This window comes from Belonocnema kinseyi, chromosome 1 (assembly GCF_010883055.1).
Source record: "Belonocnema kinseyi isolate 2016_QV_RU_SX_M_011 chromosome 1, B_treatae_v1, whole genome shotgun sequence".
NCBI classification, from domain to species: Eukaryota; Metazoa; Arthropoda; class Insecta; order Hymenoptera; family Cynipidae; genus Belonocnema; species Belonocnema kinseyi.
In genome coordinates, this window is record NC_046657.1 from 40731801 (window position 1) to 40739435 (window position 7635).

Consider the following 7635-nt stretch of genomic DNA (forward strand, 5'->3'; position numbering starts at 1 on the left):
TATTTACTAATTCAAAAAACGCATGGAAGTTCTTTCAAGCTATAACTTAGCTCAAAAATAACACTTGCAAATAAACAACCATCTGCTAATTTTGAAATAAAACGCATTATAAAAAAAATAGTCTACTTATTCTTCTTGCTGAAATTGACTATTATAGGGGTGAACATCCTGTTGAGGATAATCGTTTAGATTATAAAAATGCATACGATTTAGTGAATTTTCATTGTAATATAAGGTTTACAACCTGAACAAATAAAACTGCATTCGAAATAGAGAGTTTTAAATATCTTTTTCTGTATTATTCTGAACTAAAAACAATTTGAACACATAAGTAAGCTTATGTTTGACAACATAGAAAGCAATAATTTTTTTAATACCTCCTTTTAATGACCTACTTTGCTAGTAATGATTAAATTCAACAAGAAATATAACAAATTAAATTACAACAAATTTTCTACATTAGATGGGCATTGTACGACATCATTACGAAAATGTGATTGTAAAATTTCCGAAAATATTAATACTGTTTTCGTTTTTGCAGATATAAGTTCCGAGTTCGAGTGTTTGCCTAATGGCGAACCTCTCCCTAGTGTACCTCGTGTTGGTACTTCTAACTCAACGGACAGGTCTGTTCCTTCTGGCATACCTCATACCCCTGACAGGTTTGCTTCTACTACCGAGAATTCTCTTCGTACGAGGACCAGGTCTCCTCGTGTCAGGCATCCTTCTTCACTCATACTTGGCTATGATCCCACAGAACTTAGCTTTATTCGGCTTACGCCCAACAATAATCCACAACGGATATTATCAATTTGTAGATACACTTTTCCTGTCGGCATCTCACTTAAATTGAGAACAGGCGATGGTACTGCTGGGCCCATGCCAATAGAAGAGCGACTTGTTTTAACGACATGTAATGGCGATATAATGGCAATATTAGAACATAATAACACACTTCTTCGTGGAATATATACAAGTCACATCTTTCTAAGACGGGTCAAAATGAACATGTACAGCAGAAAGGTTACCTTATTGCAACCAGAAGAAATCAAGGACATTCCCACAGGCAACAGTCGCCGAATCTTAAAGAATTTTAAGATAATACATCAAAATCGTTTCTAGAAAAAATAGGATACCAGAAAACATGTAAGTTGCACCATTTGCAACAAAGGTGCCGTTAATTTTCTTTCATTTTTTATAAACAAGGGTAAGAAAAAGTAGTATTATAGATCAGATTAGATTCGGTAGGACTAAAATATGTGAAACTACAGATAAATCTATTGCCTTTGAAGTGTTATCTTTAATTTTGTGCAATAAAACTTTAAAGAGAATTTCTCAGATTTTGTCTCACAACTTAAACTTGTGCTGTGACTTGTGACGCTGATAATAAATAACTACAATTTACAGTACGCAAATCTGTGAAATGTTTTCGTCAATTTAAGTTAATAAAGCTTTAAGCATATCCACGGATTCACGAAATATGACAACAGAGATCCAAGCGTATCTGCGTCGAGTTTCAGAGTTTTACTTATCAAACATAGGATGAAATCAATTACTCTGCGACATCTAGATTTCACGAGTTTAGGTGTATTCACCTGCTTCAACGAAGTTAAATCAATAGTTGAAATGTAATCTGATAAAGAGTCATCCCTGTGGCAGGTGCGCTTACTATCTTAAGTCGAAGGCTGTGCGTTATCATCATATCCGAATGAGCAATGGCCATCCTTGAACGCGCGAAGTAGTCTACTGTATTTTTGCATTCCTCAGTTGGTCTTTCCTGAAATTTAAATGATAGGCCGCTGAGAAAATCATAATGAATTGGGTCTTGCGTTCGGAATGGTGCTACATTTTTTTACCAACATGTTTCCAGAAAAGGACCTTGCTAATCAAATAAATTAAACATCGCGTGGCATGAAGTGCTCACGCATTCGCTCTTGTTACTCAATCCTCCATCTTTTGCCCTTCAAGCCCAGGGTTTTTGTATTAAAACAAAATCCGCTTGTTTCGCTGTTAAATATTTGCTTAGAAGACGCTCCTTTAGCATGGTAAAGGTTTATCTCGATAAAACCCAGATTGGAAGGGGGAACTCTAGTGTCAATTTTAACCTCCAGTAGTCTCATTTACCTTTTACCAAGAGAAATCCGATGCTCTCTCGACGGGAGTAACTATGTTTTTCGAGAGGATCTTCATACTCGCCTTGACATTGGTAACCTTATATCCACCCGTTTTCGTGGTTCAGGTTTGGATTACTATCCTTTTAGTACTCCCATTGGTCCTACAGATGAACTAGGAATTCAAGCCATCAGCTTTACTGGTCCTAGGAGGTCCTTGCTACCGATCACTTCGATCTTAGCTCCTATCCAAGGTTGTAATCAGCCAACAGCTTCAATCATACTAGTTAGGAAAACTGCATACGAGCAGACAACAATAAGAGTATCACTTTTGAACTGGCGACCTGAGATGACTTCTCCAGGTGCCACTCAATCCTTTTTCTTCTCTAATATCGCTTTAAGTGCCTTAACCTGATCGGCATTCAGTTTGATTATTGAAAACACCTCAGCAACTGTGAAAACTTTCAGGTGGCCTTAAAGAGACTGCCTATATGATATTGTTGAACATGTCAGCCGCATTCCCACGAGAAGCTAGTGGAAACCCTTGTATAGTTATGCATTTAAGAGTTAAAGTGATTACTTGGTGAGGTCATCTGGTATCCCCGAGAAGCAGTTAGGACAAATTTGTACCCCCAGGTGTCAAACTGTCACGGAGGACTGTTTTTTAGTCGCTCTACGAGCCGCAGGCCATTCCCGCTCCTGTTTCAAACTGGTGGTCCGTCCAGGAGGGATCTCGACACAAGGATCCTACAAGGCCGTCTTAGCTGGGCTCTTTCATCATTTTACCGTACTAAAATTATAGAAAACCAGGAGAAAAATAATAAGATTCCAACTCCTTTCAAAGTCCATCGGAGCGGACAAACTTAACCTAAAATAAATTAAAATCACGGTTTTCTTTAATGGCACCAGAAGAAGCTGCCAAAGCATCGCTCTTGCAACAGGGTAGCGCTGGAAACCTGGAAAAAGCTTAAAAGGTCCTAACATTTTGTTAATCGTCAAAAAACCCTGGAAATGACATGGTGTTTAATTTCAAGGACACTCAAGGAAACTATTCTTTAGCTAAATTATTACTTTTTTAACAAAATTGGTTAAATTTAACCTAGTTGCTCGATTTGACTAAGAGCTGCAGATGTAACAACTTCTGATTTATATGTATTTAGCCTTCTTGACAATACTTTTCAGGAAAAAAAGAAAGTACAACAAACAGCTACAGCTAAAAATTAAAATAATTTTCTTAACAAAACGTGAAGGTTCAAAAAGAAATAAAAATAATTAGTTTTTGAATACAATAGTTTGTATGAAAAGTACTATGTTCCACTAACTCAACATTATGCATTCTTGATAAAATGAAACCCTACTGATCCTTACACATAAAAGGAGACAGACTGTTTGAAAATTAAAAAAAATTATTTTTAGAATTCCAGTGGAACTTTTGTTAAAACTTACTGCAGAAATGGAAAAAGTTTTTAAAGAACCGTGAGCAAAAGAAAGCAAAAGAAAGAAAAAAACCAGGGGTAGAACAACACATTAACAAATATAAAAAAAAACACAGAGGAAACCGGCAGAAGAAGACAGGAGAGTAAGAGAAGAAATGATTAAAACTGGAAAGGAGAAGATTGAATAGATACCGGATTTACTAGAAAAGATGGAAAGTAGAGAGTCTGCTATATGGTTCTCTATAGAATTAGGAATTTGAGGGTAAGTTATTTATTTCGAATCATCATGAGTCCAGAAAAAATGGAAGAAGGCAGGTGAAAAGCTTCAAAGATTTCTCGTAAACAAATGGTTTGATATAATATATTATTAAATAGTTTAGAAAATATAGGGATTTTGACGGCTATAAATAAATGACAAAATGACGCATTATTAGTTGAGCATTGAATAAATAAAGAATAGGGCAGCGCTAAAAGCAGAATAAATAAATAAGATTTTTAAAAACACAGCATTGTGATAGGAAATATAACTAAATGGAAACTACAGCGTCACATTTTTTAATGAGGTTGTAAATTTTTCCTTCTGCTATAGAACGCTGAAAAACATGATAAACATTACACGAAACGGCAAGTAGGAATGTTTCAGAAGGAGTGCCTTCTTATCCTTTATGGTCTTCTCTGGTCCAATAAGGTCTCCAATTGCGTTATATAGCGTTGTTGGGAAATTTGGATTGTGAACAGATTCAGTTATAACATTGCCGACATTAACTCTAAAAATTTACAAACCTGCTTCACAATTTAATATGAAAGTAATGTTAAACCCTTCTAAACAATTCAAAACTGAAAGTCAATGTTTAAACTATTTTGAAAAAGTTCGTAAAAGGTTCTGAGGAAGGGGACAAAAATAACAATTCCAAACATAACAATACAACATATTCCCTTAAGACGTCTCTTGGTAAAATTTTTCCCACTTTCCGATGTATTTGAAGGAATAATGTCCCATATTTAAAGCTTTAAAGAAAGAACACATTGCTGACTTATATCGTTCAAGGAACATTTGGGAAAAAAGAGCGCTTCTTTTGAAGGCCGTGTATATGGCCTCAATGAAGGCCTCAATACCACCTAGACGAAATTTCAATGAAATTCGAAATTTCTCAACTAAACAGTTGAATTTGTAAAAAAGAAGGAAACAATTTATTTGTAAGATAACACGGGCACACAAAAAAGTCAAAGTCCACGGAGGCGACCTTTGGGGTTCTATGGGTTTTTGGTCGCTGATTCCGAATCGCTTTTAAGTTTTTTCAGATTAGATCGCTTTCAAGGTCATTTGAAGGTCAAATGAAGAAAATATTGCTGAAAAAATCTGAAAAAATTCAGACACAGGTTTTTAGCACGCTGAATCCGAATCCGGTGTCGGTTGACCTTCTAGATGTTTAGATGTATGTAATCGATTCTTTTGTACCTGTTGCCTCGACTACTCGTGTGACGATGACAACTGCCCCGTGCGGGGATTTGTAGATTGATTCGCTCATACGCTAGTCGGGGTACCGATGCCAGTGGAAGTGCACTGCCTTACAGGGGGTCGACAGGGTTTGAGGATGATGCCGTAGTGTTTTCGTCGACGAGTTGACATTATCCTCGTCAAAGGCGAAAAGCCCTTTTACTGAGCCCTGGAGAGGTAAAAGGGTTATCACCTCCAGGACGGCGGACTCAGCTGCAATCGGACCTGTCGAGCGGGTTTATATATAAAGATATGGAAAATTTAAACAAACCTTCAACCTCATCTTCTAAACACGTGTGCCCGAATATTGTTAACGCATTTTTCTTCATTTGTGGAACATTTATTCCGAACAAAAACGATCGACGATCATTCAATGAAAATTTTCGGAATATATACAAAGAATGCTTTAATTCAGATATAGTTTTGGGAGATTGGGCTTCTGATAGTATTTGCAATAACTGCCGCAAAATGCTTTTTATTTGGAAAAAAACTAAAGACGATTCTAAATTGATCTTCATTAAGCCATCCAACGAAGATGATTGTTATTCCTGTAAAACTGATATCCGTGGGTATAATAAAAAAAAATTACGTAATCTTAAATACGCCCAGGTAGGATTAGAAAAAAAGCCGTTGAGAGAACTCAAACGATTGATGAGGTTGATGTTGATAGTATAGAAAATTTATCAATTGAATCTAAAGATGATGGTGATGATGATGACAAAAGCACTAAGACCGATGATGAAAATCAAGATGGATATGAAAGCGATAGCAGTGATCACCTAAAATAGGAAAAGGAAATATCATTCAATGGGCCGTGGTTGATCCAAAAAAAGTATTGACTCCTCCATTACATATTAAACTAGGACCCATGGAGCCATTTGTAAAAGCCTTAGATGCAAATAGTCGATGTTTTAAATACTTGGAAAAGAAGTTTCAATATAAATCTGATGCCAAGTTGAAAGAAGGGATTTTTTATGGTCCAGAAATAAGGAGACTTTTACAAGATGATGAATTTCCAACGACAATGACAAAAATTAAAAGGGATGCATGGCTCAGTTTTAAGGAAGTTGTGAAAAACTTTTTAGGAAATAAAAGAAGTGAAAATTATAAAGTTATAGTAGCCGAAATGATTAAGAACTTTGGAAAAATGGGGTGCCTGGTGTCATAAAAATTGCAGTTCCTGCATAATCACCTGGATCGATTCCCAGATAATTGTAGCGATTACAGTGAAGAACAAGGAGAGCGCTTCCATCAGGACATAAAAGAAATGGAAAAGCGCTTCCAAGGCAGATGGGATGTCGCTATGATGGCTGATTACTGCTGGTCACTGAAAAGAGAGTGTTAAACTACAGGCAAAAAGCGAAAAAAACCGTTACGTCGCTCATTTGATAGTAAGAGAGTACGGTATAAGCAGAAAACATGAACACAAGTTGATACAAAAAAATATGTCTATCGTAATTGTTTATGAGGGATTGTTAATTTTTTTATCTTACTATCCGCTTGTACGTGAATTGATGAAGGTCTATCAAACTTCATATATGGGTTGTAATTTTCATATTTCAATGACCTTGAAAATACTAGATATGGTCAAAATGACCTAGGATTTAGATTATACGACTCTTAAAACTTATAAATAAATCTTTAAAAAAAATTTTGAGGTTATTTTGTTAGTTTGACCTTCAAATGACCTGGATCTTGAACTAATGAAGGTCAACCGACACCGGATTCGGATTCAGCATGCTAAAAAACCTATGTCTGAATTTTTTCAGATTTTTTCAGCAATATCTTCTTCAATTGACCTTCAAATGACCTTGAAAGCGAACTGGTCTGAAAAAACCGACAAACGGTTCGGAATCAGCGACCCAAAAAACACAGAACCCCAAAGATCGCCTCCGTGGACTTTCACTTTTTTTGTGTGCCTTTGTAATAGTTCTACTTTAAAAACTTGTGGTTAAATTGTTGCCAAACAAGATTAATTTTTATCAAAATTCAATAATAGCCCCTGTCCCCTTCCGGTTAGCAGAGTGGCGTATTGGTATAATTCACATTCTGAAAAATCAATAAATATCCGAAAAATTTGCATGATTATATACTGCAAATTTACATTAAAATAAATTAACTAAGCAATTTTTTTATATACATCATATTCGTATTTAAATGTTTGAAAGAAAATTTAAATTTAAGTAGCTAAATTATTTTTTAACGAAATAGAACAAAAATATGTGAATAAACTTTTTTTTTCGAACGGAACTCCTCCTTTGATCTGCTCGAAATTTAACCAAAGTACTTCCGATTCCCGAACAGTTACTTCTCCCTAAAGTTACTAGGAAGCTCAAAAGAAGAGTTATTTGGCAGCAAAAAAATATTATTAAAAAAATTAAATATCAGGTCAACCTATTCTAAAAATACGATAAGAATTTCTTATTTCTTACGACCAGGAATAGGAAATTCTGTGGTTCGATTCCCTGAGGAGCGAAGAAAATCTTTTTACAGAAATAAAATTTAATTACAAAAATTGTTTTGAAGTTGAATTTTTAAACTATAAAATTTATAGCTGAAAATATAATCTTGTGGAAGAAGCAACTGCAAA